We start from the raw sequence: 25,458 nt of genomic DNA, 5'->3' as shown, positions 1-25,458 counted from the left end.
TTCTCTACAAATAAAGAAAACAAAAACAACAGATCTTCTTTGACTTGCTAAAAGGAAAAACAGGAGAAAATGACAACAAAGGAGATAGCTGTAAAAACCATTTTGTTAACTCTAAATGTTCTCTGTAAAAACAGTCCAGCTGAAACTGTTCCGCCCTAGAGAGAGCTAACAGTACTGACGTGTGGCTCTCTTTCAAGAACCTATGATAGCATATCACTATAGACCCTACAGCACCAGCCCAAACTCAAGGCTGCGTCTTAGACCATGCAACACCAGTCCAAACTCAAAGCTGTGTCTTAGACCCTACAGCACCAGTCCAAACTCAAGGCTACATCTTAGACCATGCAACATCAGTCCAAACTCACGACTGCGTTAAAGAAGCAGTGAATTATAAGTGAATTGGCCTGTCAACAATCACATTATCTATGCTGGAGGTTGAGCTTTCAGAGTCCTAGAGACATGCCCCCTGTCTCAAGGTGACTCCTCCCACAACCTACATGTGGCATAACCTGTCATTAAAAGCACCAAAAAGCAAAAACACAGCAAAAACATAACAGAGGCACCACACCACACGCAAACATTAATATTAATCACCTCGGATAGAACTCTTCTAAATTAAGGGAAATAAGGCTAAATTAGAATAGTTAAAAACCACAATCAAATGCAGATTGAGAACAAAGAAAAAGCCTAATCCCAGTGGCCCTGAGACAGCACGTGATGCCACAAACCTAAAACACAATGATACGGATTACCTGGTCTCCACATTGGTCAGCTCCTAAGAGTGTCAGATCTTATAGGCTAGCAGTTTGGGGTGTGGAGACTATATAATCCAGAATGGAACATCTGTCATCATACACTAAGGCAAATTTAAGCCCAGTCATTGGATCTTGTCACTGCAGCCAACCTGGGAGACAGAAAGAAAATTTCAAGCATTCTGTGTCGACATAGTTGAACAGAGATGGATTGGGATGTGGCAGTAATTCTGGTTTATACAATTTCACCATGAAGCTGCTCACCATTTGCTATCTGTGCTCTCAGGTGCAGCATTCTGATTTTAAAGTCACCTTGGAAACCTCCCAAAACACACACACACACACACACACACACACACACACACACACACACACACACACACACACACACACACACACACACACACACACACACACACACACACACACACACACACACACACACCAAGCAGGTAATTAGCAAATAACTGCATAATGCTTAGGTTGCAGTCTAGGAGAGTTCCATTTACAATCAACTGATCTATTACACATTCCTGATTTATTACACATTCCTGATCTTCAGAATGGCAGCTTCAGTACTTCAGTAGCTCATCTGCGTAACGCGAGCCAAGCTGGCTGCCTCACTGCTTCCTCACTTCTCCAGACATTTCCTGTCTTTACCCCACAGGAAGAGGTAAAAGTGCCGAGATAGATGTTAAACCAGACTGGACATGACGCATCAAAGCCAGCGGCATGGCAACCCATAATAATGGACTTTTTTTACCAGTGCGCAATTCTCAAAGTGACCTTTGTTAAAACTTGGATTTGTTTAATTTTGCTATATGAGTGGTTTCCATTAGTGCAAGTCTTATTCCTAAATTGTTGTAATTTTGCTGTTCTGTGCTAAACTGTGAATTATCTTTTCAGTGTCTTGTGTAAGCACTGAACTGAAGAATTAATTCTGTGGCATTTAAACCTTCGCATGTTCTCTCAAAATTACTCTCTGAAAAATCTGATGTTCAAATTTTGCAAACTGTTAAACCCGTCTATTTTTTAACCAACTTTATTAAAAAAACTAAATGTTAGCTGTAGAGATACACATCATAGCGAACCACACCTACCCTCCTGCTACAGTTTTTAAATAAGTTTCAGAAACAATTATGATGCCAGTAAAAGCAAAATCAGGCCTAGACAGTGCAAGACAAACACATGATCCATTCTGAGAGGAATGGAAGATTTTGCCAGCTGGCTTAAAAATCAGCTAAGCACAGCAATACCTTTGCTGAAAGCTAGGGTTCTTTAGCTTGGTTTTTTTGGGGGGTGTTGTTTTAGGAAAGGTTCTGCTTCCTCTGCTGAGATAACCTGATATTACTTACACACAAGCCTCTGAAAAATCTGCAGTCTGATTGGACATTCTCCAGGACAAATCTGATATTTCGATATACAGTATAGAATAGTGTACATAGGACAATCACACATCCAATGACAGATGGGACAGATACTCACATTTATTCAAATTTACCTCCTACTATCTACTCTACTAACCCCTAATACTATTCTACTAGCCCCTTCTATTACTACCTCCTACTGTTATTCTTGTTGACGTCTTTACTAAACAAAACTAGAGTCAAACACACAGATTTCTCCAAATCTTTCTCAATAAGCTTTCATTTACATTATTGGTAATATGTGTATTTTAACTGTGGCTTTAATGTAAATGCTAAAAGCAAAACAACAACCTCCTGTGTTTGTCGAATTCAGATACACAGTTTTTAAATGCGGAGCCTGGTTTCCTCAATATGAACCTTCAGATCAACCATGCATATAAAGTATGCAATTATTCTGAGGCGTTTTCAAATAAAACACCTTCCTTTCTGAAAATGAGACACGCAGGCCCATGAGATGGTGTCTCTCAGGGACTGTGTGTTTCTGTGTGCTGTGAATGGGCACATAAGATACGCTCACCCTGTAGGTATATCTGGAGAACCGTCAACAGTTCAGAACCACGAACAGCACCATCCATCTGCCCTCGACTTTAAGAAGAGCTGCTGTGTGAAGAATTCACTTCTCCCCAAAATCAGCATATTACCTGCATCTTGCATTAAAGCACTAGCAACGTGTCCCCCAGAGGAGCTGGAATCACAGCCATATGGCCATAATGCAAACAACGTCTATTTGTTTGTACACACAGCAATTACCAGCACCTGCAGTGAGTGAGATGGCCTAGGCAGACAGCACGAGCTCTTTTCCTTTAGCTACAAGTCCTCTACCTCATGCATGACTCTTTATGCACACACCTCGCAGCCAAGAACAGATTTAGCACTGGGCTGGGTTTGGATGGCCACTCTGTGATGAGCTTAAACTGTTGACACTTAAAGCATGTAAATGTTCTGTTCTCCATTAGCCAGATTGTCTTATATCTGTTTTCTTCTCAACTCCTTAGAGATTTTATACATTTGCAGAAGTGAACTGTGCTACAAGAAAACTGGTGATGATCCAAAATGACTTTGGTCAAATTCATAAAACATATCCCCTGATTTAACATGACATTAATGGTTTCTTCATTCATGAACATGGATATTTTGGCCATTTACCTGACACCTTTATCCAAAGGAACTTACAAGTATGACTGAGCAGAACTTGAGCAATTAAGGGCTAAGGGTCTTACTCAGGGGCCCAACAGTGGCAATGAGGTAGTGGTGGGGTTTGAACCAGCAACCTTCCAATTACAAGTCAAGCACCTTAACCACTGAGCTACCACTGCCCTTAGACAGTGGGCTACCTCATCTAGTCTGGCAGTAACTATCCTGGTTAAGTAGCTGAGGTGGATAGGACAATCATTTCACCATTTCACTGCGTGTTATACTGTGTATGACTATGTATGTGACGAATAAACCGAACTTGAACTTAAACATTTCTCTAACAGTGTTTGGTCTCACATGCATGTCAACATCAAAATTCTACACAAACACCCATTTACCTTATTAACAAAGTTAAGGCACTTTTTGGTCTGTCTGGAGAGAGCATGATGCCAACGTGAGCGTGATGCCGACGTGAGCGTGATGCCGACGTGAGTGTGGTGGAGACGCGAGCGTGATGCCGACGCGAGTGTGATGCCGACGCGAGCGTGGTGGAGACTCGAGCGTGATGCCGATGCGAGCGTGATGCCGACGCGAGCGTGATGGAGACGCGAGCGTGGTGGAGACGCGAGCGTGATGCCGATGCGAGCGTGATGCCGACGCGAGCGTGGTGGAGACGTGAGCGTGATGCCGACGCGAGCGTGGTGGAGATGCGAGCGTGATGGCGACGCGAGCGTGATGGCGACGCGAGCGTGATGGCAGAGGCAACAGCAGGAGCACACGAGAGGATGGCGGCCTGCTTGAACAAGAGCTGAGAATGCCATGAATTTTGTCATAAGAAATTCAAATTTAGATGTGACAGAGGAAGAAACCAAACAGATACAGACTGAGTAGAGATACAGTTCTGTTGTTCTGCCAGGATTTAGAAGAACAACTCAGGCCATCAACTCCAACTCCTGCAACCAGGCAGTTCTTGTTTTGGTGAGAGTTACAAATGCGTTCCATTTTTAGGTGACTGGCAGTTTTCAGAGTAACACTGGTCTCACGGCTCATCAGTCATGTGTCACACGGCGTGAGTCTGTCATATTTATGGACTCACTTCACTGTCGATTGTGATTGGCTGTTACCTGGAGCACTAATTACCAAACTTGTTCACTTTATGAATAGGAGTTAAATAGTGCTTATAGCGTGGTTATAGCACATTATAGTGTGGCATAGCAAGGTTATCATCTAGTTTTATCAGTCTTGTATAATACTTCTATACATTTGTGATTAGCTAACTCACAGGTAATGCTGGCTAGCTAACATTATTTACTCAAATGAAGTGTGAACACAATTCAGTGAAGTCAAAAAGTTGTATAACTGTGTCAGATAACACATGGAGCGAGTTCTAAGTATTGTTACAATTATTAAGCATTCACACCATAAGACCACTCACAAAATGAAGCACCAATCATGTCACAAGTCATTTAAGACCATGAAAACTCTGATATTGGGGTTCAATCAGGCATTTGATTGCTGTTGACATAATTGGAAATGACTCCCATAAATGTCTCTGGAGATTATAATATAGGGGAGAGAGAGAGAGAGAGAGAGAGAGAGAGAGAGAGAGAGAGAGAGAGAGAGAGAGAGAGAGATAGAAGGGAGAGAGAGAGAGAGAGAGAGAGAGCAAGAGAGAGAGAGAGCAAGAGAGAGAGAGAGAGAGAGAGAGAGAGAGAGAGAGAGAGAGAGAGAGAGAGAGAGAGGGAGAGGTAGAAGGGAGAGAGAGAGAGAGAGAGAGAGAGAGAGGGAGAGAGAGAGAGAGAGCGTGAGAGAGAGAGAGCAAGAGAGAGAGAGAGCAAGAGAGAGAGAGAGAGCAAGAGAGAGAGAGAGAGGGAGAGAGAGAGAGAGAGAGAGCAAGAGAGAGAGAGAGCAAGAGAGAGAGAGAGAGAGAGAGAGAGAGAGCAAGAGAGAGAGAGAGCAAGAGAGAGAGAGAGCGCGAGAGAGAGAGAGAGAGAGCAAGAGAGAGAGAGAGAGCGAGAGAGAGAGAGAGAGAGTGCAGTAGAGCACATGTGTGGCTGGCCAAGCTGAAATTACCAGACAGTAGGACAGTGGTGATAAGCGAGGCAGCAGATGCCGGCATATCAAAAACTCACAGTAGATGCCACAATCCTTCTCCTTTCAGCAAGCTCTCCTGTGTGATGGACAGCTGACGAAAGAGCTGAGAACAGTTTGCATTCCAGAATAAAGGCCTGTCCCTAACGCCTCGCCAAGAGGCGAGGCACCGATGCTACTGCGGGGACACAGAGGGTCCTTTATTGTCATTATTGTCAAACTGGTCATTTCACAGGTGCAGGGACAACAGCAGGACTTGATGTGATGGACTGGAGACAGAGGACAGGAAATAATTAGACAGGGACATGATTTAATGTGTCTTTCCTGATACTGTGTTAATGAGACACAGGGAGAAGACACCTCATACAAGATAAAACCTAGCCTGCTTAGACTCCAGGGTTTTCATTCAGACACAACGCACCTGCTTTTTATGTCTAGCAACAACACACCTGTGTTATTACACCTCAGCTCCAACACACCTGTGTTATTACACCTCAGCGCCAACACACCTGTGTTATTACACCTCAGCTCCAATACACCTGTGTTATTACACCTCAGCTCCAACACACCTGTGTTATTACATCCCTGCTTCAACACACCTGTGTTATTACATCCCTTCTTCAACACACCTGTGTTATTACACCTCAGCTCCAACACACCTGTGTTATTACACCTCAGCTCCAACACACCTGTGTTATTACACCTCAGCTCCAACACACCTGTGTTATTACACCTCAGCTCCAACACACCTGTGTTATTACATCCCTGCTTCAACACACCTGTGTTATTACATCCCTTCTTCAACACACCTGTTATTACATCCCTTCTTCAACACACCTATGTTATTACACCTCAGCTCCAACACACCTGTGTTATTACATCCCTGCTTCAACACACCTGTTATTACACCTCAGCTCCAACACACCTGTGTTATTACATCCCTTCTTCAACACACCTGTGTTATTACACCTCAGCTCCAACACACCTGTGTTATTACACCTCAGCTTCAACACACCTGTGTTATTACATCCCTGCTCCAACACACCTGTGTTATTACACCTCAGCTCCAACACACCTGTGTTATTACACCTCAGCTTCAACACACCGGTTATTACATCTTGGCTTCAACACACTGGTGTTATAACATCTCAGCATCAACACACTTAATTCAGATCATTATTCACTAAATCTCAAACTACATTCAAAACACTGCACTTGCCAGTTTGGTAAGTTGCTCTCAAACTGCTGAAGTTAATTGTTAATTGTTAAAGTTTGCTGAAACTCTCCAGTCTTCTTCAGACAAATGCTACAACAAAACTAAGCTTAAGTACACAAAACTGAATGAACAACTGAGTAACAATGTCTTTAATCCAAAAGAAACAACATTGACTGATATTGAACATCTTACTCCATTGGTTAAAAGTCCGGTTTCTTTTGGAGTACAAAACACCTCATGGAAGAGGGTTCAAGTAACTATTCTGTTGTGCAAATTCATTGTGAATGTTATTTCCTTGTGAATGTTATTTCTGTCTTAGCTGCTTGCTCTGACTTGACAATTCCAGGCGAGCTCCATTTCACCGACTGTATAATTTTGTTGTCGGCCTCACAACGTTGGTCACACTGCTTGACACTTTCAATTAAACTGCACAGAGGAATCTTCAATAGAGACACACACCATGAAAGGCTAATTATACTTAGATAACTACTTTATATTTTGAATGGCATTGTTATCAATGCCGATATCTCTCAGGGTGATACAGTGGCAATAACACATTAAGGGAGGTGGTACTATTTATGAAACGGATCTCAGAGTTATACCAAAGGGATTAGCGCACAATGTGTTCCCACGAGTTGAAACCACAGGTGTAGACAGACACACACAGCTTCCTGTGTGCACTCCAAGCAAAACTGACCTTTATACATTTCTGTTTTATGTCATTTAAGAGCATTAGAAATTACACACATTGTTTTAAAAGTAGTTAATTTTCTATTTAAAGGCAACCGTTTTCCATACTGTCTTAGATTGTTTTTAGATACTTTTTTAAAAATTTCCTTGGGTATGAAATGTGCTACATGCATAAACTCACCTTGCCATGTGTTACGAGCATAGTAGCACCATATAAGCACTTCCCTGTACCACTGCCCAGCGTGAGGGTTCAGTCAGGGTCCGGCCTCCATTCCTCAGAGCTGACGTATGTGAGATAACGCTCAGGCTAGCCTGGCTCTTCAAGGGAAAGTAGCCTATTAGAACAGGTCTATTAAAACAGCTTTTCCTCTTCAAAGTCTCTGAATAGTTGGACATTGCCTCCATTTATAGCTTTTTTGTTTGTTGATCATTTTGTTCCATTCTTAGAAGAGAGGATGATTTAAAGTATTTGTTTGCCATGTCACAGTGGCCGGTCGGGCGTTTATTAATGATATCATTAGCAACGTGGATATTCTCTCACTGGCTTTACGAACAGGAAGTGAACCCTTTAATGGGGCTGTATGTGAAAAAGGTGTAAGAAGCACAGCCTTTACTGGGGTCAACGAGACGAAACAAAAAAGCCAGCTGGCCCAGTTCAATACATGTCGTGAACAAAATTGTCTCCAAATTCAGCATTCTTAAAGCCAAATAATTACTTTCTCTAAAAAGCTTCCGGATCATTATTAATATTGATATTTTCTAGAGTTCTAAATAAAAGAATAGGCAGATTTGTTTGTTTTTAGGAACCATCTCCCAGTATGGGGAAAGAAGAGATCTACAGGCTTTATACCGTATGTGTAAAGTCTGCCTGAATGTAGCTCTGGACCAAGGGTTAGGGCTAGTGTTAGTGTTAGGATTAGGTTAGGGTTAGTGTTAGTGTTAGTATTAGGATTAGGTTAGGGTTAGGGTTAGGATTAGGTTAGGGTTAGGATTAGGGTTAGGATTAGTGTTAGGATTAGGTTAGTGTTAGGATTAGGTTAGTGTTAAGGTTAGGGTTAGGATTAGGTTAGGGTTAGGTTAGTGTTAGGATTAGGTTAGGGTTAGGGTTAGTGTTAGGATTAGGTTAGTGTTAAGGTTAGGGTTGGGGTTGGGGTTGTGGTTAGGGTTAGGTTGTGATTAGGGTTAGGTTAATGTTAGGATTAGGTTAGGGTTAGGTTAGTGTTAGGATTAGGTTAATGTTAAGGTTAGGGATGGGGTTGGGGTTAGGGTTAGGTTGTGATTAGGGTTAGGTTAGTGTTAGGATTAGGTTAGGGTTAGTGTTAGGATTAGGTTAGGGTTAGTGTTAGGATTAGGTTAGGGTTAGGTTAGTGTTAGGATTAGGTTAGGGTTAGTGTTAGGATTAGGTTAGTGTTAAGGTTAGGGTTGGGGTTGGGGTTGTGGTTAGGGTTAGGTTGTGGTTAGGTTAGTGTTAGGATTAGGTTAGGGTTAGTGTTATGGTTAGGGTTAGTGTTAGGATTAGGTTAGGGTTAAGATTAACGTTAAAGGCACAAGTTGCACCTCCTGTGAGTTTTACAATTGCATCACTAACATCTTTATTCTCATATTATTTATAGGCTGGTTGCTTCTTTCGTTTAGGAAGCTGTACATATAACCAGACTGTAACTCTAAATGAAACCAGATTGGCCTCATTTGGTGGGCCTTTTCTTAATGGCGTGGGTCATTTGCATATCTCTGAGGGCACCATTAAAAAAAATAAAATAAATAAATAAATATATATATATATATATATATATATATATATATATATATATATATATATATATGAGCGTCATGCTGTATCCACATGCCATCTTTTCTAAGAACATCTTTGCTTTTTCCATCAACATTAAATCACCTTCCAACCGGATTACGAGTGCACAGCTGCATAAGCAGAGTTACACAGAGCAAGACAGAAGTGAGAACTGATTTAATGAAAAGTGAAACAGCAAAGCAAAACAGCACCCAAAAAAGCCATCAGGGAGAAGCTTTGGTGAGACGCAGCGGCGTAGACCAGAGTGGGACGCCCTGCGCTGCCACCTGCGGGAGCTAAACAGGAGCTGGGATTGGCGGGCGCCAGACCGTCCTGCCTGCAGCCCTGACCTGAGACTGCGTGGGGCATTATGAAGCAACTGGAGGATGAAGCACAGGCTAAACTCAATAAGCTGTTGTTTCTGTTGTCTCCAGTGGCCAAACGCTTCACATGTTATTAAAGGCATGTGTTGCACGTGTAAATTTTAAACACTCGACTGTCCCCATCAGATTGGAAAGGTTTCCAAAAACAATTTAATTCACATAGTAAAACATCATATAATGTACTGTAGTAAAAAAGAGAAAATCTCCATTAAACAGCCTTTATTTAGACAAGGCTGGACAGCGACGTTGCAATATTGTGAGTGCCATGAGATTTTCTCTCTTTCAGGGTTTTGTACCCTCTAGTTCTGACTGACTGATTCCCTTCCAGTATCCGTCTCTACGCTGAGATCCTTCTGCATAATGTACCGTCGTTTTTTCAATATCCTACGTGGTGAATAGAATTTACGAGTCACCCCCTCTTTCTGGTTTTATTAGCATTTTCCCTGCTGTCCCAACTTTTATGGGTGGCACACTGATGAAACTTCTGGTGGAATGAAGGAGAAGGACAGAGCTCTTTCTGCTCCGCTCGCCTCAATTCATGCTGACATTCACTAGTGATACCAGGACAAACGCCTGGACTCTCCGCTATCCTAAACAGGTCTTCTTTAAAATCCACTGCTGCCAAAGAGGTCATGCAACTGATTGGTCTAGTGTCTCTTCAGTAAGAATGTGCGTCTGTATGCGTCTGAGACAAATAACATTAAGATTAGACCACTGGGAAATGATTGTAAAAAGACCTGTAAATTGGCTTTTTTTGCATTATTTCTAAGCTCTGTTAATAAGTCACAACAAAGCCTGCGTAAGTCTCCGGAATCCTCTCTCCACTCTCTCAGAGAAACCTCCTCACGCTGGTCACTGGCAGCCTCCTTCCCCGGGCCCTGACGACAGCGCTAAGCTCCACGCCGGCTGCACCAATCAGGAAGGCCGCAGGGAAGAAGACCCAGACAGCCAAACAAGCCCTGCAGGAACCAGAGAGAGCTGGAGAGGCAAAACCAGCTGCAGTTCACCAAAAATGATGGAACAGTGGATGACAAAATACACTCTACTGTCAGTCAGTGTGTCAGAGCTTAACCGTCATTTCAAGAGGATTTAGGGATATAGGGCTTAAATGTATCATTTCAGAGTCTAAACATTATCTTAAGAGTATTTAGGGACACCGGAACTACATGTGTAGCTGTGGTGAGTCTGACAACGGCTTTTATTTTTAACATTTCTCGTGGGTGCCAGGCATCGTGAATTGATTAAGCACCAGATGATTTGCATCATTCACAAAACGGAAAGGATCACATAAGTAACATATTTAAAACATGTCCACTGGTGCTTCGGTTTGGCCGTTTCGCAGTTATTAAGGTGTTCGTGCTGTGAGGGGTACCTGGAACCTTAGGCCTCTGAGCTTCCTTACATGTTCTTTAACGTGAAACTGCCGAGCGCCTGAATTCTCCTTCAAAATGATCGTGAGGCAAAAACATTTACAACACACTGTTGTGCAGACATGACTCAGCTACGCACCCGGCACAAACCAGCCTGCAACCGATGCAATGCCCCACACGAGATCGCACACATCAGCAGTGCCAGTGTGTGGGTGGGGTGGACTAGGATGCGAATCTCACACTGCCTATAATCTCACCCCCCCAAACACCCTGCACAGGGCACAGGGCACGTTTATCAGACCAGGGAGATAGTGCCCATCACTAGCGCATCATGTACTGCCGTTCCTTTTCTATTGTGAAATGTGGCCAAAAAAGTCTCCAAACATAATTAAATAAAATTAATCACACTAGTATAATTTTCTTTGTCTTACCCTTTCAAACCTTAAAACACATCACATCATCCTTCGTGTTTCATTATATGTATTCCAGTTGCCACAATACTCTCACAAGGCTTATAGATTAAGCCTTAGATATGGGAATGCATTAAATTAATATTTGCTATGGGAGTTTAAACATAACCTACAACTCCCCTCCCCCGAGAAACCTTTGGCACTAATAGTGCAGCCTGGCCAATTAACCAAGAGGACAAATGCTGAGGTTTCTAAACCAATTTCTTTGTCTGTAAAAAGTTCCTTCCTACTGATAGGGTGTGAGGATCGGCACGTCCGGGGAAAGGGTTTGCGTTGCTGAGGAGGCGAATGCAAACAAGACGACGAATGTGGTGTGAAAATGGCTCATTGATTTCCACCCGTCTCCAAAGACCCTTCTTTACAGAGACATTGACCCGCTCCCGCAGAGCGGGGGGCCGGCGCGGGTTTTCTTTAAAGGGCGAGAGTGAGCCACACGGCATGCTCAGCAGGAGGAGTGCGTTATGGTAAGTGTCGATCATAATGTGGCCTGTAAGGGTCTGTCTCCTACTGCACCTCACACCAGTATGAGTTACGGTGGGAGAGGCTTGCTTTATTTTCTACAGATGCTAGAAGAACAGAGGCATTGGGGTTAATTCCTACACCGGAAGCAGTGTTGAGAAAAGTGGAGAGTAAATAAAGAGAGAGAGGGAGAGAGAGAGAGAGAGGGAGAGAGAAGGAGAGAGAGAGAGAGGGAGAGTGGGAGAGAGGAGAGAGAGAGAAGGAGAGAGAGAGAGAGAGAGAGAGAGAGAGAGAGAGGGAGAGAGAGAGAGAGAGAGAGAGAGAGAGAGAGAGAGGGAGAGAGAGAGAGAGAGAGAGAGAGAGAGAGAGAGAGAGAGAGAGGGAGAGAGAGAGAGAGAGGGAGAGAGAAGGAGAGAGAGAGAGAGAGAGAGAGAGAGAGAGAGAGAGAGGGAGAGAGAGACAGAGGGAGAGAGAGAGAGAGAGAGAGAGAGAGGGAGAGAGAGAGAGAGAGAGAGAGAGACAGAGAGGGAGAGAGAGTAGCTCAGTGACTGCATCTGGATGAATACTGCCGGCAGTCTGTCTGTAGTGTTGAGCATGATGGGGTTTCAGCACACAAACCCATTCTGACAGAGTAGATAAGCGTTGTCTTTAGATGGTGGACCAGGTTAATGGGATAAATCTGACCTTCAGAGCTGCCTGCCTGCCAGGATCAGTACACACCCTGCCCCTCAGCCAGCCTCCACACGATCATTTTTAAACCCCGCCATTTGCACTGGTCCAATATATCGGCCTACGGACGTTGTGGAGCTACTGACATTACCAAACGTAACCATCTTTACAACATACACTGAATACACTTTACAGAGGCCAAGCACAGCAAGTCAAAAACATTAATGATTACCAAACTTATAATGTAGACAGAATTTGGAAGCTTCATGTATCTTAAGGAAGACAGACTCTACAATGTCATAAAAATAGCTTCAAATAAGACCCTAAACATGCAGGAATCTTATGAGTTGACCTGTAACATATATAAATCAATAAATTTTTCCTAACATATGTAGAGTGAGAATTACGGTAATGAATGCTCTCGGGTACGCCACACTGGCCAGAGAATGAAGAGCGACGGCTCAAAAGATAACGAATCCCCAGAGAAAAACCTCCCTAGAACAGATGAAATGAACAGAGGTGACATCTGAAATTCAGCTCAGTCAGCAAACATTTCCAAAACACTGAGTTCAAATTCCCAGATTCAAGGGGCCAAAATATTCAGAAAAGAAATGATCTAACTAACTAGCTAAAAAAAAAAGAACACAAATCCCACATTCTTTACTCTTCTGGTGTCAAATTACAGATTAAACTGGACAGATTAAAAAAAAAAACAACCCTGAAATTCTCTCAGTAGGTGCCGATACCAAGATATCTGAATCCAAGTCAAAGATGGAATATGATGAATCCTGTGAAGAATGTCTGTTAAATTAGATAACCTGGACATGGCAGATTAGATAACCTGGACATGGCAGATTAGATAACCTGGACATGACAGATTAGATAACCTGCACATGGCAGATTAGATAACCAGGACATGGCAGATTAGATAACCAGGACATGGCAGATTAGATAACCAGGACATGGCAAATTAGATAACCTGGACATGGCAGATTAGATAACCTGGACATGGCAAATTAGATAACCTGGACATGGCAGATTAGATAACCTGGATGTGGCAGATTAGATAACCTGGACATGGCAGATTAGATAACCTGGACATGGCAGATTCGATAACCAGGATGTGGCAGATTAGATAACAAGGACATGACATATTAGATAATGAGGATGTGACAGATTAGATAATGAGGACGAGGCAGATTACAATGTAATCATACACCTTTTTGATTGATAAACTGTAAACGACAGATGATCTGATAAATGAGACTTTCTAATAAACGACAGACGTTTTGGCTGCACCTTCTGCTTCATACATGGCAGATTTTTATTAATAAGACGTTATTGTGCATGATTTGGTATATATGAACAGTAAACTTTCATGTTGTCACAATTATACATTTTCTTGATAAATTTTCTTAGGCACCATCCATGTCACTATGTAAATGCCCCACCATAGCTGAGTGGGCCTGATTGAAAGTACATTTTATCATTTTTCCCAATTTTTAAAATCTAAAAGTTTAACGTCAGTCATCGCTGAAGTCGTTCACATTAATCTGAGCATTCTTAATTGAATCAAGGGAGTAGACGGAAAGAAAAGCTTTTTTGGAAATCAGAGGCACGTCATTGGGCTCCCGTTCTCCAAACAGGCCCCATTTACCCACAAGGCCAAGAGTTCAGTGGCTCATATCTGCTAGAGTCTAATTTTAGAGGTGATAATGAAAGATGTTTAATGGGCCTAGCATAAAAAATGAAACTCCGTGTGCATATAAAAATGTGTGTGTGTGTGTGTGTGTGTGTGTGTGTGTGTGTGTGTGTGTGTGAGAGAGAGAGAGAGAGAGAGAGAGAGAGAGAGAGAGAGAGAGAGAGAGAGAGAGAGAGAGAGAGAGAGAGAGAGAGAGAGCGCGAGAGAGAGAGAGAGAGAGGGAGAGGGATCAGTCTTAGAGAGGCTTAGTAAAGTTTTAAATTATTTGACTGTTTGTGAAATGTCCTTAAAATAATGACAAACAGGAAGTGATAAAAAGGTTTAAAAGTGAATAATAACAAACAGTGGTATCCAGAGCAGGGATGTAATTCCTCAATCAATTAAAACCTCCAATAACTACAGTTAAGACCTTTTCTGTCAGGTCTGTCAAGTGTATATATTCAGATTTAGAACCCAAAAGTATGATATGAATTTGGTAAGACAGAATTTAGCTATTTAGCTATCAATATGGACTGATTTACAGAAACCTCTGAAACTGGAGGGGTTTGAATCTAGATCAGATTTTAGAGATTTGTTACAGAATTGTGTGGCTGTGCTTGTTCCTGAGTTTAAAGATCTCGAAGACAACTGTGTTCTTTCCTTCACTTCTCCCTTCACTGACGTGTCTGATGACGATGTCTGATTTCAATGTCTGATTGTGCTGCTTTCTTTCCCTTCACTGATGTCTATGTCTGATGACGATGTCTGATTTCAATGTCTGATTGTGCTGCTTTCTTGGCCATTGCTCACCTGAAAAGGAGAATTTTTTTAATCTGAATGTGAATTTTCCTTGGTTATAGAAATCTTATGTAATTATTTTAAAAAAGGTACACACTGACTAAACAACTGTCATCAAAATAAAAACAACAACTCTTCATCTCCCCTCAGCTCAAAACGCCACGAAATGTTTCTGGTGTTGGTTACGGGTTCATAGCCGTCCACTAAACTACGAACTCAAAGCAGGCTCATTAACTGAAACTGGTAATCACTCACCCTGCTTAATTGGCCTCGTTGGCAGGCGAGAGGCTTCTGGGATTAAGAGTTTCAGTGCAGCTTTCAGCTCAGTACGGCCACATGCAGCAGAGAGGGAACAGGGATTCAGACACTTTATTTTGCTGCCATCTGTTCACGTGTATTACTTTTAGATGACAGCTCTGAATCATTATACTTACATGAACAAAATGTCGGCATTAAGGAGGGGAAAATGGTAATTCCAGGAATGTTATATGCACAAGCATTCGCATGGGATTTGGGATGATACTTGCTGATCTTGTGAAGTGTCTTGAGATATGAGCATCCTCAGGGCTTTCGTGAGCATCGCAGCAATCTGGGATTATGGTCAAGGGACAATAAATTGCGCTCAGAATCACACGACAAAAGTGTTAAGGAGGAGGTCAAAGTGACTGTATATGATGTCGAACATTTGTTGAACATTTGTGGGAGTGCGTAGCTCACTACAGGACACGCGTTTCTTCACCAGACACAGCAACTACTGCTTCTGACATCAGCACCGCAGGCCACGTTCATACTGAACCTGCCATACAGGAATATTTAAGATGTCTGCCTCACACTGAATCTCACCCTGACACAGCGCAGTATCACTTTCATCAGAAAGTTCAAATAAAAATAATATAAAATGTAAGATATGACTCATTTGAGACATCCAAGAAGAAAATGAGAAACTGATGACTTATTTAATATAAACATCCATCTGTAGCAGGGGGTGGTGTCTCAGTGGTTCAGGTACTGGACTAGTAAGCAGAACTAGTACCTGAACCAGTTCAAGTCCCACCACCGTTGGCCCCCTGAACAAAACCCTTAACCCTCCATTACTCAAGTTGTGTTCAGACAGAATTGTAAGTTGCTTTGGATAAAAGTGTAGCTTTTGTTTTAATGTAGTATTCATCACTGACGTCTGTGCAGAAGTAATTCCTTTAGACTCACTTTCAGACGTCCGTATCTACCGAGTCCAAAAGTAAAGAGAGAGGTGAGAGAGCAGGTCACAGTCAGCCTCCCCTCTCCTGGAACTCCCCTCTCCGTTCGGAGGTTACAGCCTTCTGGAGAAAAGGTTGCAAAATGTATTCAATCCACTCAAGGTTGCAGCGTTTGTCTCACGGACCAAAAGTAGAAAGTGTCTTTTTGGATACGTTCGCTACAGCTTGACTGAAGCCATGTTGTTGTTTTCTGGATCTGGAGCATACGTTAGCCGTGGTGTTCTGGAGGAGAAAGGCGCACCCATCCCCACAGGACCACTGGAAAAACCTGCCCCTATCTTCATACTGTCGCCAGGGGCCATCCTTTCTGCTTATGGTGAGAACAAAGAAATCTGCATTTCTGACATTTTGAGCAAAGGAGCAAGAAGCAAGTGAGATTAAACCACAAAAAAGGATTTGAATGAATAAAACAGCACGAAAACAAACAAGAGCAAACTGAGAGCAAAATGCAACATAAAAACAAGAAAACAAACAAAAGGAACAAATGGCAAATGAGAAACTGATTGTGTTGGAGTCGTTAGAGGTGCGGGACGTAAGCAAGTCGTGAGGGACTAGTGGATCAGTAAATGGATGACTGTGGACAAGGATGTGGGTCATGATTGGAGGAGGGACTGGTGATTGATGGGCTGGAGGTGTCTGATTGGCTGTAGGAGGGTGAATGGGGCTGTGCGTGTGTGTGTGTGTGCGTGTGTGTGCGTGCGTGCGCGCACGTGCGTGTGTCTGTGTGTGTTACTGCACCTATATCCCCAGTCAGAGCTGCACATGCTGAGGAAAGGCCCAAAACAAAATAAGGAAATATACTCTCCAGTTCAGAACACAGAGCTGATATTGGTTGAGTTAATATCCTTGACAAAAAGAATGATAAAGATGCAGAAACCATTTACCCGAGTCTGTGAGAGGAGCGTTGCTTGTGCACTCTTAAACCAAGAGACTGTTCATGGCTTATTTTGTCTTTTGTGTTCATTATAGAAACGCATGTTGGAAATAACGATTCTGGAATTCAGATCTTATTCTCTGCTTTCACCATTTGTGAAATTGGCCTAGTAGGATTACACACTGAGGAACATGCTACACACTGAGAGACGTGTTCACACATGCAACCCCATGTTAGTAGCATGTTAGAAACACCTCCACTTCAGCCTGAGATTGCCACACCACCTCACACACACGCCGTGGTTGGGTGTGCACAAGCATTCGCAAGCACCCTGCACAAAGGACACAGTCAGTAATTGAATGTCACTGGGGTCATTTTACTGGGCTATTGGCTTGAACTGTAACCAATATTTACCCCCTCAGAGGTTGTAAATGCCTCTGTGAGAGTAAGGTGAGGACTCTGGTCAGACCATGTCAAGTCAATTAGAATTCAAACACAATGAAATCCGACATTATTGTCATGGAGCAGATCCACGGCGGGACCACTGGTGTGAGGTTCAGTCATGATTCATCGTCAGACCGTGATGTCTGATTGCATATTTCTTCCTGACAACAGAGCTGATATGACTGTTTACCTGTCCGGATTCCTGACAAATTACGTAAATTACGCTCTGAGTCTTATCTGCGCTGTAGGCACTCTAACACGGCTCAAACACGTCCGCCGAAAGACGATAAAGAAGGCACAAACAAAGCAAAAACAAACAAACAACCCAAAACAATCAGTCATTTAATCACGTAACGAAAGAGTCAAAACAATCTTTTTACTATATCCAGGAATAAACATCGGACCTGCTTATTTAAGCAATAATTCAGCTTGAAATAATTGTCATATAAAACCCAACTGTGGCAATAAGTACAAAAAACTACTATATATCACGTGACTTTACGGTGGCGCTGACATAAACGTGTAATTAAAGGGTAAGTAAATGTAATTAAAGTAAGCGTTTGTGTTTTATGGGCGGCGGTAACGTTGGCTGTTTCGCAGCTCACCTGAAGCTAACTCCATGGACGGTGTCCTTCCAAACATCCGGGAGAGAAAGTGGAGTTTATGACTGCTGACGAAGCAAGTTAAAACTGGAGGCCATGAAGAACTCACTGACCATGCAGCTATAAATAAAGCAACTCATCATGGCTTAAGGAGAACGCTGGAACCGTGTCCATATCTGCAGATTGCTGACACCAAGCATATCTCCCCCAAATCAGACCAGTTACCTTTCAGAACCGGACTGTCCTCCCAAGTCACACTTTATCGTGACGTACGTGAAGTGGAGAAGTCTGCGGCAGCGGCCGTGACACACTCTGAGCGCGTGAACAACGAGCAATCAGCCTGGTCGCCAGCACGCGGAAGACAACGCGTGCATCACGACGTCAGCGGGGAGGGGGGGAGGGGGGAGAGCTCGCGTGCTGAATCTGAATACGGTTCTTTTGAGCGTCGGAGAAACAGCCACGTTTGAAAAATGGGGCTTGATTGCAGACGTGGTGAATTTCGAATGTGTCAAAAGCAATCTGGACAGATAAAGGAGAGTGGAAGCGCAATACGCCTTAAAACGCGCAGAAACAAAATCCATGCAGGTTTGCGTTAAAGGACACACGCGAGCGTGAGTGATGGAGAGATTCCATCTGCACCTCTGACGCGCGCGCGCACACCAGAACGCTTTAGCACCCGACAGGAATGTGAAACGTGTCGTGGAAACTGAACAAAACATTCTCACTCACTTAAGCCGATCTGCTTTCTCCTGTTCGCTCTCGTTCCCAGCTACTCTGCGCAATTATTCTGCTTTACGCACGGGCAGAAATGCGTTAGGAAGGCAATTATTGCGCACGAGAAGAGAGGCCTGCCTGAAGGCTGGACGCAGGTCATTTGTTGTAGCTCTCACAGGTACGACGGGACAACAGCTGTTCCGCTGACTCCTGCCAGCACATTGGGATTATACACCCATGCCCGGCACATTCATCCATGTGGATTATTGATTATTGATTATCTACCGCTGATAAATGATGCAGCACAGCAATTTTATGGTCTCAAATGTAAATATTTGAGTTCCTTTGACATAATGTGTTGTTCTTTAACAGATACAGAAGAGACAATGTTATTAATAAAATGTGCAACTCTCTTTTGTCAAAATGCAACTGAAATATCGTTAGCAAGTCTGTTTTAAAATGCTTACAATCCTGGAAGACACTTTTTCCCCAAAAGTTCCAGCTTGTTCTATCCATGGGATCTTCTGCGTCCTGCTGGAAAACCTCACATGCGATTTTAATTACCACAGCTGGGAGGCACAGCTAAAGGCTGAGAGACGCTGCTAAACACAGCCGAAACACCACACAAGCAGAGAATTCCTGCCATGGCGGCACAGCTGGGAATCTGGCCGGCACGCCAGAAGGGTCGACCATCCCCGCTTAGTACGGCCTGCCGCTAACACGTGCTTCGGTTCCGCTCGTTGGACATTGTTTGACTGTGAAATTGGAACTGTGGATGATGCTCCGTCTTCATTAGACGCTGTCGGTCTTCATTTACCTGGTCGGGCACCGAGGCAGCGTTCAGGATCAGTGCTTTTGGCCTTCTGTCTGCCAACGCGTGTCTCTGAAGCACTCCAAACGCACGCTCGCCCTGGCCTGGCATCAGGACTTGACTGTGATGAATTTTGAATGACTATAGTTCATCTTGTATATCTGTTTAATAGCTTCTGATGAACATATGGAGCGGTATTAAACTGGCAATACAAGCATGGGTATATAAAACACGGAGTATTTAATAATGTAAAAACCAGACGGTACAGACAGAAGAATAACCCACAAATCAGGCAACAGTCAGGACATGGAGAGTTGGATAAAAGGAACAGTCAAAATAAATAAGCAGTAAAGACTAAGACACAAGCCTGTGTGAAGCGTGAGAGGCAAACCAGGAGAGCAGTAACCAGACAACGGGGATAACAGCTAGAAAGACACAGACTAACAGGAAAACACAGCAATACACAGGAGCTCTGTGATAAATGATTGGGTTGGAGGGGTGTGGGGTTCTGGGTAATCGAGTTCTGGGTAGGGTGAGCAGACCTGACAGACTTCATGAAAAGAACACGCCTTCAGGATGGACGGCGGGGCTTACAGCTACAGTTACGCTGGTCTAGGGCTGGACTGAGAAGCCACGCTGGACGCAGGGCTGGACGATGCTGGACGCAGGGCTGGACGATGTTCATGAACATACTGTACTGTATGTTCATGTAATGTGACAAATGATTGAATTTGGTAAGACCACACTACGCTTTGGTCATTTATTTAACTCACACGCTTGTAAGCATTTCGGAAACTGTGCCTCGGGGAGTATAGTATGCAATGTAATGTACTTAGAGAATGAGTGATGTAGGATATAATAGTGGGTAGACTGACACTTCCATGATACTGTCAAGTGAGGATGTATGATGCTATTCACACACTCCTTTTGCAAATGTAATTTAAAGCAGAAGAAAAGAAGAAGTTCCTGCATCCTTTGGTCAGATACATACACATCTCTGAAGTGTGCCAAAGGCAAACTGCCCCAAGGCTCCAGCCACAAGGGATGTGAGTGTTTCCGCAGTTATGAGGGATGTGAGTTTGTTTACCTGGATAAGAGGGATGTGAGTTCGTTTCCCCAGTTACGAGGGACGTGAGTTTGTTTCCTCGGTTACGAGGCACGTGAGTTTGTTTCCCAGGTTACGAGGGATGCGAGTTGTCCATGGTTGTTTCCACTTTTGTTCCAACCAGTCGTGTTGGAACAAAAGTGAAGATAAGGAATGAAGTGATGAAAACACATGAGAGGTGCTTCAGCCAATCAGGAACCTGGGAAAGATACTCCTGGCTAATCAGACACCTGTCAGTGAGACTATTGGTCAAACAGGCACTTGGCAATGAGACACTATGTGTAACAATGGCAAACACTGTTTGATCACAGCGCATGAGTGCGGTCAGTATAATCTTATAAAAACCGAATCAATTTGAGGGCATATTAAAATATGAATGGGACTTTGTGTTAACTGAAATGCAGACTGGTTGTGTGGTGTCTGAACTGGAGAGACACAGTGATGTGAATTATGCAGAAGCTGATGCTGTTTACATGTTTGGACTGACAGGACACAGCAAGAACAAAAACACAACAAGGACCAGCCGTAGATCGGACAGCGTGCTGGGATTCCTAGACTATGTAATGTAAAAGTGGATAAACTAAAGAGAGAGGGAGAGAGAGAGGCTGAGAGAGGGATGGGGGGGGGGTAGTACTCTTAGGTATTCTCCATCTCACTGTATTCCCACTCATACACTGGCCTTGGCATTCCCCATCCTGCCGTACACCTCAGTACTTCAGCACTAGACAGGTATGTTGGCTTTAGTGGAAGAGAAGACGACTCCCAGGAGGTGATGATATGGATAATCTGAACTGGCTCGAGGGGGAGAGGTGACCTCGCTGCTTCCTGCTGTACATGTCACATGTTCCTGGATCACCAGGCCGGAGCACCATGCAGCATTGTGGACGTAAATATTCCCAATGTAACGCAACGCAAGAGCAATTGATCCCTTCATGAAATTTCTCCGTCGCCCGCTTGCCATGAACAAAGACTCAGACTCGGAGCGTGACCTGGGTTTGATTTAAACGTGATTCCACTTTAATCTTGTGTGAGAAGAGCTCACATCAAACGCTGGTGTGATAGATGATGGTTCTCTGCTCTTTACACGGTCGAGGAATTATGGGAACGCAAAAACTCTGCAGGCTGCTACAGAGGGGAGAAGGTTCTGGAAGAGTTCAGTTTGGTAAACGTTGATGAGCACACAGGGAGATAGGTGCCAGTGGACAGACGAGGCCCTCGAAGTGTTGGGTTCAGTTCAAACACGTGAAAGACAGATGTGTTTGTACAACTACATGCAAAGGATAGACGTGTGTGTAAGACTACACGTGAAGGACAGACGTGTGTACGAACACATGAAGGACAGATGTGTGTGTATATGAATACACGCGAAGGACAGACGTAAGCGTGTATGAATACACGTGAAGGACAGACGGGTGTGTATGAATACATGTGAAGGACAGACGTATGTGTACGAATACACATGAAGGACAGGCGTGTGTACAACTACACGGGAAGGACAGATGTGTGTGTATGAAGGCAAAGCTACTTGTCTTGCTACACTAAAACTGCCATGAGCAGCAATAGTGAGACCTGTCTGTGGTTCAGAAACAGTGAGATTGTCATGCCTGTAACAGGCCTGCAAGAACTGTGCTGAGCAGAGATGAATCCCAGTAAATACAGCTCTCAAATATAAAAACATATTACGGAAGAAATGTATATATAATAAGTCAAATATGCAGAGATTGATTTTAACACGTACTGTCTTAGTCTGTGGAAACTGTTTGCAGAACTTGAACCCGCACCATGAAACTGTCTGCAGGTGTTTCTTGTCTTCTCTCCTAGATAACAGAACAAGAGTTTTACTGTTAGTGAAGCTACATGTTAGTAGGAAAGTCTAAAGCAGTTAGAACCAAACTCTCTCTGTCTTTGTAAGGGGTGTGTCACTCACATCAGGCAGAGTGCACTTTCATCACTTTCCTGAGGCTTCACCATTTCTCTTCTGCTATGTAAATCTTCTCTGAACATGTAAGGACAATTCTGACTCTTTATTAGAGATTACCACAATAGTATACACACACACACACAACCACACACACACACACTGCGTAAATAAACAAAGTATGCTTGCTGGTACAGCTGCAAGTTGTGTGTGTTTACAGCACACTCAAAGTGCCCATCATGCTTCATCTTTAGACGCTCTTCTGCTCCTGGACTGAACCTTACACTCTTCGCACTGATGGATTCCCTGTCCCTGGCGCTGGGCTCGTTCTGGAGCTCTAACTGGTCCTCTCGCTGTCTACACACCCACAGACTTTCACATGCCTGTATAAACCCGTGTACCACACTCCTCTGGACTCAGCACTGGCTGTGAGGTCGTCATGTGCACATTAGTCACACTTACGCCCCCCCCCCCCCGTTTATCACACGCACAACACATTCGTGTCTTTTAACTGAACCTTCAGCTCCAACGTGTCACACCTTTGATGATAACTGCGACATTGAGGATAATTTACCAGTGTGACATGCCCTTTAATTCACTCTCAAGCAGAAAACAGCTTGGTTTTCTGTTTCCTTTGTACTGACGAATGTGCAAGAGCACCTGGATCTTTCAGTAAAGGCTTTTATGCAAGATACAATTTGTCCCATGTACATGGTTTCCTTGGATATCTGTTGCTAAGAGAGACATCTGGACTGGTATCCCCAGGAGTTCTGTCAGAAGGTCATTGTTTGTTGCTGCTGAGCTGTGGAGAACTTAACGCTGTTTAGGACAGCTTTAGGTCACACATGTTTTACTAGAAGAAAACACAACAAAACTAATTACAAAGTCCACACGGGAATTTTACTTAAATGATGATTAAGTTTTGGTGTGAACCTGAGTAGAAATCAAAAACATAACATTTAACTATTGCATTAATCATTTAACAGAATGGTTAAACCTATTAATCACATGTGCTTTGTCCTGTTAGTAATGTCTGACGTCATGTTACAGCAGGCCGCACAGCTAACATTCCTTAATGACACTGGAAACAGATTTGGCAACACAAGGTTACACATGAAACTGGTGACGTGCTGTGTGCACACAGAAGAGGTGAGACAAGGGTGTGACTCTCCAGGACACACACACGGACGAGGTGAGGTGAGGGTCCACCTCATCAGGACACACACACGGACAAGGTGAGGTGAGGGTCCACCTCATCAGGACACACACACGGACGAGGTGAGGTGAGGGTCCACCTTATCAGGACACACACACGGACGAGGTGAGGTGAAGATGTGACTCCCCAGGTCACACACAGATAGACACGAGGCCATCCAAAACAGCGCAGCTGGCATTTATACGACTTGATATGACTGACAAAAGTATTTTTTTGTTTTTATTTCCAAGGTGAAAACGTTTTGTGTTTAGGAATGAAAGGGCAGCAGGAAACCAGGTCGTGTGACAAGGTCAAGGAAACGTATGTAACTGAACCTCCATTCAACAGACATGTTACTCTGTCAGTCAACCCTCAACCTATAACCTCACGGCGAGGGCCATAGACCTACAGTGCCCTCTTGTGACTAGTCTTGGCATCACACCAAAATTTACAATCACAATGGACAACTGGATGCATGTTGTTAAAAATCAATTACAAAAATAAATAACATTACATTAAAAATAAAAGTAAAACCTTGTTGATCCGATTTTAAAAACACATTTGCTTTGAATATATATATATATATATATATATATATATATATATATATTTTTTTTTTTTTTTTTTTTTTTTTTTTTTTTTTTTCCTTATTAGAGCTGATTTCATGTCTTTAGTTATTGTGAAGTTTTTCATCTCCAGTTTACTGTGGTCTTTCTTCCCTCCATTGAAACTGCATCCACACAGACGTTAAAGCCGTTATATTGGAGCGCATGGCAGCTTTAATCCATACAACGCAACTCCTGGACGAGGTTAGAGGAGCGTTGCTTTTGCAGCAGAGCACTGCCCAACTCCTGATCATTCACGAGCGTGATCCTGGCCTCGTTACGCAAACTGTTCACTCACGCGTAACTTTAGCACCGAGGAAGATTCCTGAGATGGAAGGTCGGCATTGGCCTGTGTGCACCGATCCAGGATCAGCCTCATCTTATCATTATGACAAAACTCAGAGCCCCGCTGTCTGAAGGATAAAGGTGTGAGTGTGTGTGTGTGTGTGTGTGTGAGTGTGTGTGTGTGTGTGTGTGTGAGTGTGTGTGTGTGTGTGTGTGTGTGTGTGTATATGTGTGTGTGTGTACGCGGGTGTGTGTGTGTATGTGTGTGTGTGTGTGTGTGTGTGTGTGTGTGTGTGTGTGTGTATATGTGTGTGTGTGTGTACGCGGGTGTGTGTGTGTGTGTGTGTGTGTGTGTGTGTGTGTGTGAGCAGGAGAAAAGCGTTAGGACGAGACGGAAGCTGTAGTGCCTCACATCTGAACTGAAGACAGTTCAGGAGATGTTAGTAACCGGGTTTGTTTGTTACTTTGTTACTCGTACAGTAGTTAATCAAAAATAATCGATGACGTTTTAAAGCCTGGTCGCGTGTGAAGTAGCACAACACTGTAAAAGTACCTCCCATGGTACATCTCATCAGTAAAGGAGCCATCGTTGCGATCATCCTAAAGATCCATTTAATAATCCAAATAAGATCTTAATAATAATCCTCATAAATAATAATTATCCTTAATAATGTCCTGATAATAGTCCATACAATACCAGTTTAATAATCCATTTAAGAT

At 43.3% G+C, this 25,458-nt stretch overlaps 2 long non-coding RNA genes across 2 annotated transcripts in view; both read right to left on the bottom strand.

The window, feature by feature from the left end:
* LOC113584477 overlaps positions 1-18,400 on the bottom strand; it is a 29,341-nt gene extending 10,941 nt beyond the window's left edge. The window contains exon 1 of the long non-coding RNA XR_003411411.2: positions 18,109-18,400. This is a non-coding gene — a long non-coding RNA (uncharacterized LOC113584477). The remainder of the gene's footprint in view (positions 1-18,108) is intronic.
* On the bottom strand, positions 14,459-15,512 carry LOC113584476. Its single transcript, XR_003411409.2, has 2 exons — positions 15,185-15,512; positions 14,459-14,941 (listed from the first exon to the last, which is right to left on the bottom strand). It is a non-coding gene; the product is annotated as an uncharacterized LOC113584476 (long non-coding RNA).
* Positions 18,401-25,458: the final 7,058 nt, after the last annotated feature.

This window comes from Electrophorus electricus, chromosome 5 (genome assembly GCF_013358815.1).
Source record: "Electrophorus electricus isolate fEleEle1 chromosome 5, fEleEle1.pri, whole genome shotgun sequence".
NCBI lineage: Eukaryota > Metazoa > Chordata > Actinopteri > Gymnotiformes > Gymnotidae > Electrophorus > Electrophorus electricus.
The sequence above is the reverse complement of the archived record's forward strand: the minus strand, read 5'-3'. Positions and strand labels throughout refer to the sequence as shown.